Source organism: Triticum urartu, chromosome 3, assembly GCF_003073215.2.
Source record: "Triticum urartu cultivar G1812 chromosome 3, Tu2.1, whole genome shotgun sequence".
Classification (NCBI taxonomy): Eukaryota; Viridiplantae; Streptophyta; class Magnoliopsida; order Poales; family Poaceae; genus Triticum; species Triticum urartu.
Genome location: NC_053024.1, coordinates 397,823,509 through 397,835,540, shown reverse-complemented (window position 1 = coordinate 397,835,540; position 12,032 = coordinate 397,823,509).

The window sequence follows — 12,032 nt, the reverse complement described above, 5'->3', positions numbered from 1 at the left end:
TTCCACCGAATAAACCAACTAGCATCAACTACAAGGATTAATCAACACTACTAGCAACCCACATGTACCAATCTGAGGTTTTGAGACAAAGATTGGATACAAGAGATGAACTAGGGTTTGAGAGGAGATGGCGCTGGTGAAGATGTTGATCGAGATTGACCCCCTCCCGATGAGAGGATCGATGGTGATGACGATGGTGACGATTTCCCCCTCCCAGAGGGATGTTTCCCTGGCATAACAGCTCCGCCGGAGCCCTAGATTGGTTCCGCCAAGGTTCCGCCTCGAGACGGCGGTGCTTCGTCCCGAAAGCTTCCTCCTTTTTTTCCAGGGCAAAAGACACCTTATAGCAAAAGATGGGCATCGGGGCCTGCCAGGTGGCCCGCGAGGCGGGGCACGCGCCCAAGGGGGTAGGGCACGCCCCCACCCTCGTGGACGGTGGCTGGCTCCCCTCTGGTGCTTTCTTCGCCCAATATTTTTAATATATTCCAAAACTGACTTTCTTGGAGTTTCAGGACTTTCGGAGTTGTGCAGAATAGGTCTCTAATATTTGCTTCTTTTCCAGCCCAGAAGTCCAGCTGCCGGCATTCTCCCTCTTCATGTAAACGTTGTAAAATAAGAGAGAAAAGGCATAAGTATTGTGACATAATGTATAATAACAACCCATAATGCAATAAATACCGATATAAAAGCATGATGCAAAATGGGCATATCAACACCCCCATGCTTAGACCTCGCTTGTCCCCAAGCGGAAGCCGATATCAAAAAATATGTCCACATGTTTAGAGATAGAGGTGTTAATAAAATAAAATACGGACATGAGGGCATCATGATCATTCTTAGAATAGCAACATATATATATATAGTCATATGGTTTCTTATGCTAAAGTAACAATCTATTCACAATGTAAAGTATGAATCAGAAACTTCATTGAAAACTAGCTAAAATCTCAGTCATTGAAGCAATTGCAATTTATCATAACATTGGAAAGAGTCAATATAAGAGCTTTTTAGCAAGTCCACATACTCAACTATCATTTAGTCTTCCACAATTGCTAACACTCACACAATACTTATGGGCATGAAGTTTTAATCAGACACAGAGAAAGATGGGGGCTTATAGTTTTGCCTCCCAACCTTTTACCTCAAGGGTAATGTCAACAATAATAGTTTATGAAAACCCACATCCAATTAGCTATATATATCAGGATCTTTCCAACACACAGTGCTTGCCAAAGGATAAAATGTAAAAAGGAAAGGTGAAGATCACCATGACTCTTGTATAAGGTATAGGACAAAAATAAAAGATAGGCCCTTCGCGGAGGGAAGCACAGGTTGTCATGTGCTTTTATGGTTGGCTACACAAAATCTTAATGCAAAAGAATGTCACTTTATATTGCCACTTGTGATAGGGACCTTTATTATTGCCACAAGATCGTATAAAGCTTATTTTCTCCACACTAATAGATCATACATATTTAGAGAGCAATTTTTATTGCTTGCAACAATGACAACTTACTTGAAGTGTAACATCCCAATTTTCAATTTGGCTGTTATACATAGGTCATCATATGCATATTATATTTTATTTGCATTTTGTTTGTGATCCTAGAAATCTTAAGCAACTCAAGGACCCACGGAGAGAGTTCGGGATTTCATTTACTTTCATATTTGACTTTTCTCAAATTTGAAAAGAGGATCATTTTGGTTTTAATAATTTTTCTCTCCGAATATTTCAAATATTAAAATAAAAGAGAGAAGATAATATGACTTCTTCAAAAAGAGAGGAATATTGGAAGAAAGATTTTAAAATCAAATAAATATTTTTATTTGGATTTTATTTGAGATTTTATTTGAATTAGAAAAATATGCATTTTTCATAATTGCATTTTAGGCCAGAAAAATGTTCACTTTGTTTAAATATTTTATTTAGACGGTGAAAATTATTTTTGGCTTTTTAAGTTTTTTATATATTTTTTAGGATTTTTATTCGGCGGAAATTATTTTTAAAAAAAGTTTCCAGACCGACTGGGCCGAAACCCAGCCGGCCCAACTCCCGCGCGCCGCTGCCTTCACCGCTGCCGTGCCGTGCACGGACGCCGAGGGGAGTCCGAGTCGAACTCCTCCACGGGCCGGCCCCTTCCCAAGCCAACGACGCCCCGCCCCCTTTATATACGCGCCGCAGCTGCCCTCCGCCACCTCGCCACGCCCTGCCTCCCGCAAGCAGCAGCAGCCGCCGCCGCAGCGCCCTACGCCGCCGTCCCGCGTCGCTGCCACCCCTCGCCGCCGCAGGAGTAGCCGCCACCGCCGCCGATCCGATCACGCTGCCACCGGTCTTTTTCGTTGAACCGGTGAGAACCGGCCGGCCGAACGTTTTTTTTCGGTTTTAGTTAGATCAGTTTATTTTTTTAGGGTTTATCTATTTAACGAATGTCGTTCGTTTAGATCTGTTAGTGAACGATTTTTTTAGATTAGGTCTGCTAGCGAACGTTCGCACCATATTTTTTCTTTTTATTTCTATTTTTGGCCGGGGACCTATCCGTGATTATTTTTATCGCAGATTAGCCCCTGATCTTCAAACCCTTGCAGTTTTTCAACCGTTCGTCCAAATACATTTAAACCAACGCCAAAATATTCATCTCGAACCCCTCTTTCCAGCTAATCAACTTGAGGATGGTTTTGGCAAATTAAAATTTGGTTGCAAGAAGATTTGAATTTGAACTTCTTTTGATTGTAGTTTGAGTTTCGTAGCTCCGATTTGATTGATTCTTTTTGCAAATCGAAACACTTCAGTTGAACTTTCAGTTTGGATCTTTTTATCTGAGTTTACCATTGCATCTATGTTTGATTACTTATGTATGCTATTGTTTGTTTGCGATAGAATTTCCAGAGTGCAAAGCGTGCTACTACGAGTCACTAGGGTTTTCAGATCATCAGCAAGGCAAGTAATACTTTGATCATACCCCTTTATTACCCAGTTTTTATGCATTAGTTTCAACCCTCAAACATTTCATGAGTAGGATTGATAACATGTGGGTATTGGGAAGTAGATGATGAGGTAGAACCTATTGTCCTTTATATCAAACCATGGGAGTTACTTCTACGTTATGCTTTCACTACTATGCTATGCTTGTAAACGTGGATTGGTTGAGTTTATTCATGACAGATGTGAGAGTTGTTAATTAATGGTTAACTTAAGGTGGCTACTTTAATACACATATGGGTGGATTGGTTGCGGGCACCTGGAGAATCCAGTGTTGTCCTAGGATATCCCGGAGTACCCGTGTGATCATTCTAAGGTTCGCCACCCAGGCTCAAAGGGATCATAAGATTATTCATGCTAGAAACTTTCGTGTGCAGCCACAAGACATTATGGGCTTTGGCATAGTTGAGTATATTGAACGACCTCTTTCAGTGGTAGACTAGGAGATGTAGGGAATGTAGGTGGTACTGTCTACCCAGAGTAAAGAGTTAATACTTCTGAAAGACTGTGTCTCGGTCATCCATTTTTAAAACACCATGTAGTGCGAGAAATCCAATGGAGAGATCAAGTCTTGTGGGGAAGAGTGCGCAAACCTCTGCAGAGTGTACAACCTAATCATGGTTAGCCATGTCCCCGGTTATGGACATCTTGAGTATCTAGTTCTTTAATTATTGATTTGATCTCATCACTCTAAATTAATTTGTTGGGTTCATAATGCTGTTTAATTGGGATTGAGTTGGAGGAAACTTCTCAATGTTTATCAACCACCATGATAGTTAAACGAAATATATTCCTTTGTTGTAGGAAAAAATTAGCCTTCTGCAAAAAATAACCATAGAGCCTCCACCAGCCAAATATGCATATAGTTATAGCTATTACCTATTCATTACTCTACAGTGTTATTTTGCCAGCATATTCCATGTGCTAACCCGTTTTCGGGCTGCAATGTATTATGTTGCAGACTTTTCAGACGAAGAGTAAGGTGTGCTAGGTCGTTGTCGTGCACTCAACTATGCCGTTGGAGTTGATGGACTCACTTTATCTTCCAAGCCTTCCGCTGTTATCTTCATTAGATGGCCTTAAGCCATATTATTGTAATTAGTACTCTCTTTTGAGACATTCGATGTAATAAGTGTGTGATTGCACTCTATTATAAATCCTTCAAGTACTGTGTGTGTCAGCATTACTGATCCAGGGATGACACTTATGGACAGAGATTTGATCGTCTGAGGTCGGATCGCTACAAGATGGTATCAAAGCACACGCTGATTGTAGGATGTTACCACTAAGATAAGCCATAGGTCACTCTTCTCTACTAATTCCTGACTCCTCTCAATTTTCCACTCTATAGTTGGCGGACCCAAGGAACAAGTTTGCTCAACCGGATGAAGACACCCTGAAAGCACAAGTGCTCCCTAGGTGGTTTTGATAATTGATGACAACATATCTCTTGTTGGACTAACGTTTTCATCTAGTATGTTTCAGATAAGTTCAACAATGGAGTGGCATGGACTAAAGGTTGTGGGAAGTTCTCCAAGATGCGAAGGACAAAGGATTGGCTAAAGCTTAAAGCTCAAGACTCTTCATTTTACATTTTAGTGATCCAAGATCACATTGAGTCCATAGGAAAAGCCAATACTATCAAGGAGGGATGAGGTGTTGCTTAATGAGCCTCTTGCTTCATGTGCTTAATGATATGCTCCAAAATCCTCAGCTACTTTCCCACTTCCACATATGACCTAAAACCCAAAGCCAAACTCGGACCTACCGATTCTTCCTATCCGGCGCCACCGAGTTTCACTTGTCATAGCCACTGCCAAACCCTAATCAGTTCGGTCTCACCGATGGGATCTTGGTCTCACTGAGATGGGCTTGCAAACTCTCTGTTACCTATTGCAATATTCTCAGTCCCACCGAGATATGCAATCGGTCCCACCGAGTTTGCTTGGCCAACTCTCTGTTTCACTTATTACCCAAATCGGCCCCACCGAGTTTGAGTAATCGGTCAAACCGAGTTTTGGTTTTACCCTAACCCTAGCACATCGGTCCCACCGAGTTGATCCAGTCGGTCCCACTAAAATCTCTAACGGTCACTAGGTTTGCTATTTCGGTCCGACCGAGTTTGTTGATTCGGTCCCACCGAGATTGGAAAACTGTGTGTAACGGTTGGATTTTGTGTGGAGGCTATATATACCCCTCCACCTCCTCTTCATTCGTAGAGAGAGCCATCAGACTAAGCCTACACTTTCAGCATCCTATTTCTCAGAGAGAACTACCTACTCATGTGTTGAGGCCAAGATATTCCATTCCTACCATATGAATCTTGATCTCTAGCTTTCCCCAAGTTGCTTTCCACTCAAACCTTCTTTCCACCAGATCCAAATCCTATGAGAGAGAGTTGAGTGTTGGGGAGACTATCATTTGAAGCACAAGAGCAAAGGAGTTCATTACCTACACACCATTTGTTACTTCTTGGAGAGTGGTGTCTCCTAGATTGGCTAGGTGTTACTTGGGAGCCTCCGACAAGATTGTGGAGTTGAACCAAGGAGTTTGTAAGGGCAAGGAGATCGCCTACTTCGTGAAGATCTACCGCTAGTGAGGCAAGTCCTTCATGGGCGATGGCCATGGTGGGATAGACAAGGTTGCTTCTTCGTGGACCCTTCGTGGGTGGTTGCTTCTTCGTGGACCCTTCGTGGGTGGAGCCCTCCGTGGACTCGCGCAACCATTACCCTTCGTGGGTGGAGCCCTCCGTGGACTCGTGCAACCGTTACCCTTCGTGGGTTGAAGTCTCCATCAACGTGGATGTAGGATAGCACCACCTATCCGAACCACGGGAAAAACATCCGTGTCTCCAATTGCGTTTGAATTCTCCAAACCCTTCCCTTTACATTCTTGCAAGTTGCATGCTTTACTTTCTGCTGCCTATACACTCTTTGCATACTTGCTTGATATGTATTGTGAATGTTGAAATTATGCCTAAACTCCACTTAAACCGAAAAAGCTTAAAAATTGCAACTTTAGCATTAAGTGTCTAATCACCCCCCTCTAGACACATCTAATTCAAGATCCTACAAGTGGTATCAGAGGTTTGGTCTCCATTTCCTTGGTTTAATCACCATTGGAGGAAGATGGATGTGTCTACTTTAGGGAGTCTTAGACATAGAGTGCCTATTCTTGATGAAAAATATTTTCATGAGTGGAAAAATGAGATGCTTGTAATCTTCAATCGATATCATTTGAACAAGTATATTGCTAGCCCTTGTGCACCTCATATTGATCCCTTGCATCCTACCCTAGATGAAGATATTGACATGATTCGCAATCTTAGAACTATTGAGCTCATCATTAGAGGATTGCCCAAAAATTTGATTGCTAGTTTGCCTACTCTTAATTGTGCCTATACTATATGGAAATTTCTTGAGGAACGATTTCCCGATCATTCCTTGAAAAATTTGGATGAAATTCTCCATAAATCTATTGCCTTGAGTAAGATGAACTCTAGTGATCCTAGTTTTGGTGATTATCTATTTGAGCTTGCCAATCTCAAGCGAGCTAAAGGAGATGTTGGAATCATTAGTGATATCATATTCGAAGCTATAAGAATTCATAAAGGTGACCACTTTGATGATCATTTATCTAATGAATTACCCTCTCTAGGAAATGATGAGTCACAAGATCATGGTGAACATGGATACTATGATGATGATGATAGTGACTTCGATCTTGATGATGCAATGAGACATTTTGGTCTTATGGCAAATCTTCGGGGATATGAGTCAGGAGGAAAGGAATGGGTTCTTGATAGTGGATGTACTGATCATATGACCGGAGATGAAGAGATGTTCCGTGAGCTTGCTGAAAATGACGGCCCTCGAAAATATGTCACCTTTGGTGATAATTCAAAGGGTAAAGTGGTTGGCCTTGGTAAGGTGGCCATCTCACATGATAGTCCCATTCAAAATGTCATGCTCGTTGAATCTCTTGGCTACAACTTACTTTCAGTATCTAGACTTGCTGATTTCGGTTTGAATGTCCTATTTACTGAGGTAGAGTGCCAAGTATTTCGTCGAGACAATCATAAAATGGTCTTTACCGGTATGCGTAGAGGTGATCTTTACATTGTCGATTTCTCTAAAAAAGGCACAACCTAAAACTTGCTTTATTGCTAAATCCTCAAAAGGTTGGTTGTGGCATAGACGACTAGGTCACGTTGGCATGAGAAACCTTGACAAGCTTATTAAAGGAAATCGTATCCTTGGAGTTAACGATGTCATATTTGATAAGGATAGACTTTGCAGTGCTTGTCAAGCAGGTAAACAGGTTGGAGGAATACATCCCTGAAGAACATCATGACCACAAGGAGGCCACTCGAGCTACTTCATATGGATCTTTTTGGTCCCAACGCCTACAAGAGTCTCGGTGGAAATTCTTTTGGTCTAGTTATAGTTGATGATTTTTCAAGATTTACGTGGGTGTTCTTTCTTAATGACAAGTCGCAGGTCCAGAAGATCTTCAAAAACTTCGCTAGGAAGGCCCAAAATCAGTTTGACGTGAAGATCAAGAAGGTTCGGAGTGACAACGGAACGGAGTTCAAGAACACAAATGTGGACACCTTTCTTGACGAAGAAGGGATTTCACACGAGTTCTTGGCTACGTACACACCTCAACAAAATGGAGTTGTTGAGAGGAAGAACCGGACACTCATCAAGATGGCAAGAACGATGCTTGATGAATACAAGACGCCGAAACACTTTTGGGCAGAAGCGGTTGAGACAGCTTGTCACGCAACAAATCGCTTGTATCTTCACAAGCTACTCGGCAAGACGGCATACGAACTTATCACCGGTAACAAACCCCAAGTTGGATACTTTCGAGTATTCGGCTCAAAGTGCTACATTCTTGATAAGCATCATCGTTCAAAGTTTGCTCCTAAATCTCATGAAGGTTTCCTACTTGGTTATGGCTCAAACTCTCACACTTACCGTGTCTACAACAATTTCACCCGAAAGGTTGAAGAGACGGTAGATGTGAAGTTTGATGGATCTAATGGCTCGCAAGTAGAGCAATTGCCAATTGATGTAGGAGACAAAGACCCTTTAGAAGCATTCCAAGACTTGTCCATAGGCAAAGTTCGTCCAACGGAGGTGAAGGAGAGTACATCATCCGTCCAAGTGGAAGCTTCCACTTCACGACAAGGTGAACCAAGAATTGATACGGAAGCATCCACAAGTGGGACACACCAAGATGAAGAAGACAAGGAAATGCATCAAGACGAACATCAACAACCTCCTTCTCCACCACGACAAGAGAACGACGACGTCAACAATGAAGAAGGCCAAGAAGAAGAACAAGATGAAGAAGACGTTCAACGAAGACCCAAGCAAAAGCTCCCACGAGTTCGAGCAAGAATTGCCAAAGATCATCCCGTCGAGCAAATCCTAAACGATATACAAACCGGGAGAATCACTCGCTCAAAGACTCGTTTAGCTAACTTTTGTGAAAACTATTCATTCATCTCTAGCATTGAATCTATGAAGGTTGAAGAAGCATTGGAAGATCCGGATTGGATAAACGCTATGCATGAAGAGCTACACAAATTTGAGAGAAACCAAGTTTGGACATTTGTTGAGAAGCCCGACAACAACCACAACATCATTGGTACCAAATGGGTGTTTCGCAACAAGCAAGATGAAGATGGACAAGTGGTTCGCAACAAAGCACGTCTCGTCGCCCAAGGGTACACACAAGTCGAAGGTATGGACTATGGTGAGACATATGCTCCCGTTGCTAGACTTGAGTCCATTCACATCTTACTTGCCTATGCTAATCACCATAATATCACCTTGTACCAAATGGACATCAAAAGTGCTTTTCTAAATGGTGAAATAGAGGAGGAAGTTTATGTCAAACAACCTCCCGGCTTTATCAATCCTAATAAACCAAATCATGTTTAAAAACTTCACAAAGCTCTTTATGGTCTTAAACAAGCTCCTAGAGCATGGTATAAATGCTTGACCAAGTTCCTTATTGCAAGTGGTTTTGAAATTGGTAAAATTGATTCTACTCTTTTTACTAAAATGGTTAATGGAGAACTATTTGTATGCGAAATTTATGTCGATGATATCATATTTGGTTCAACTAACCCTCTCTTTAGTGAAAAGTTTGGAAAGCTAATGTCAGAGAAGTTTGAGATGTCTATGATGAGTGAACTCAAATTCTTTCTCGGTTTGCAAATCAAGCAAACTAAGGAAGGTACATTTTGTCTCTCAAACGAAGTACACCAAGGACTTATTCAAGAAGTTCAATATGCAAGAATGCAAAGGTATGTCTACACCCATGCCTACTAGTGGACATAATGATTTAACCAAAGATGGTGAACCGGTTGATCAAAAGGTTTATCGCTCTATGATTGGTTCATTGTTATACCTATGTGCTTCACGTCCCGATATTATGCTAAGTGTGTGCATGTGTGCACGATATCAAGCTGCTCCTAAAGAATGTCATCTTAAGGCTGTGAAAAGGATAGTGAGATACTTAATCCATACACCAAACTTTGGCATTTGGTATCCTAAGAGATCTTCTTTTGATCTCGTTGGCTATTCCGACTCGGATTATGCCGGAGACAAGGTTGATAGAAAGTCCACTTTGGGTACTTGTCAATTTCTTGGTAGATCTCTTGTGTCTTGGTCTTCCAAGAAACAAAACTCGGTATCCTTATCCACCGCCGAAGCGGAATACATTGCCGCTGGTTCATGTTGTGCTCAATTACTTTGGATGACCCAAACTCTTAAAGATTATGGGATCTATGTGAAACATGTTCCACTACTTTGTGACAATGAAAGTGCTATCAAAATTGGTCATAATCCTGTACAACATTCTCGGACTAAGCATATTGAAGTTCGTCATCATTTCATTCGAGATCATGTTGCTAAGGGTGACATTGATCTTAAGCATGTTCGCACCGATAAGCAATTAGCGGATATATTTACTAAACCTCTTGATGAGAAAGTGTTTTGCAGGTTGAGAGGAGAATTGAACATCATTGATGCTTCGAACTTGGAGTAGAAACTCCATTGGATACATGCAAGACATGAGCTTATGACTAATCCATGATATATCTCTTATGATAACTATCTTATGTCTTGGATATATTTGCACCTTGCATGTTGTCTAACCCATGTAGGTGCTTGGTTGAATCTAATTCCATGAGATTGCGACTCACTCACATCTTGAGCAATCTCTACATCACCAAGACTCTACACAATGGTGGTTGAAGACAAGGAAGCACAAAACCATTCAAACATATCCTTTGACAAATTCTATGTTGAGCTTCATGATTGTTATTTTTGTATACACAAGTGCTCTTCCTTGCAAGAACTAACCCATGTAGGTAGATGAACTCAAACTCCAAGTGGTGCTCCCAACTCTTGATGAGCTACATCAACCTTGAGCACCCACACAAGTTCAACTACATGAGCAAGAACCACACCACCACCCAAGGTATGTTATTCCATCTTAGAGAAGCTTTACTCCAAGACATGAGTCAAAGCAACTCAACAAGATGTGAATACATCAAGATGCTTAAACGAAAAATGGTAACCCCATTTTGAGCTTAAACGACGAGTATGACCTATGATCAAGTGTTCTCACTTGACTCCTAAGTCAATATACTCTAACATAGATGACTATGTCACCGCCCAACTCTAGATGAAGTTCTCTTGTGTTCTTTTCTGTGTTATTGCATTTGTCTCATGCATGTTTATTTTCTTTCTCTTTTTCAAAAAAAAACTTCATCTAGATCTTTCAGTTTCTTCTCTTTTCTCTTTGTTTTTGTTCTGCATTTTCTGCATTCAATTCCTTGCAAATCCTTCAGGTAATTCATTGCAAATCTTTGTGAGATCCTACATGTTCAGTGAGCTGAGGTGACAAGTGTTTTTTCTTTGTGTGAACTCGGTTTCACCGACTTGTAATTTTCGGTCCAACCGAATATTTTCGGTACCACCGAAACGTGCCACTCGGTGCCACCGACTTTGCAACCGGAAAAACAGTTTGCCACTTGTTCTATATTTCTTCTGATCCAGCTCTACTCAATGAATCGTGTCCTCTACAAGCATCACAATTTTATCCATTGCTTTGTGCTGAGTCTCAAGGACCAAACCTATACGACGGATTCCAGAAAGCCCTTCTTGGAAATTGATGTCAAAGGGGGAGAGAGAGATCACATCAAAGCTCAAAGAGGAGAGAAAGTCTCAAGGATCCCAGATGTTATTAAGGGGGAGAGAGAGATTTCCCAGATGTTATAAAGGGGGAGAGAGAGATTTCCAGGGAGAGAAAATACTCAAGGATCCCAGATGCTTGATGTTCAAGAGGAGATATGTCACATGTCTTTTAGGGGGAAAGACATGTTCATATGTATCTTTCAGCTCTAATTTTCTGTTCCCTATCTTCTCCCAATATCCCATGAAAGATTCAGGGGGAGCAAGACACCTAAGGGAAAGAAATCAGTCAAATTCATTGCATATCTTTACTCTTGGGGACATGTTGAATTCAATGTAGTACCTAGTACTTACTCTCTACATGTCATCCCAGTCTTGGTATTCTTGTGGTTTCTTTTGTTTGCTCTGGCTAGTGGATGTACCTGTGTTATCTAACTTTGTTTGTGCAGGTTCATTCCATCCTAAGCCAACTCAAAGACTACAAGGTAAGTGTATGCATCAAAATCATGAGTATGAGGGATTCTTGCTTATGTACATACTGTTTGCAAGAAGGACTCATGAGCATGAAGGTATTTTCCTTGATAATCTTTTGCTCTGATGCATATGGCCAAGATACATGTAACACATTGCCTACTCTGTCATGGTTATGCTCTCACATGCCTCTATATTTCATATTTACATGAGTGCATACATGTAGGGGGAGCCTATGTTTGTTACATGTCCTTCCAAAGCTTTACTTGCTATTCTTTATATCTTTATCTAAAGCTTTGATGTATGTTGCCATCAATTACCAAAAAGGGGGAGATTGAAAGCACAAGTGCTCCCTAGGTGGTTTT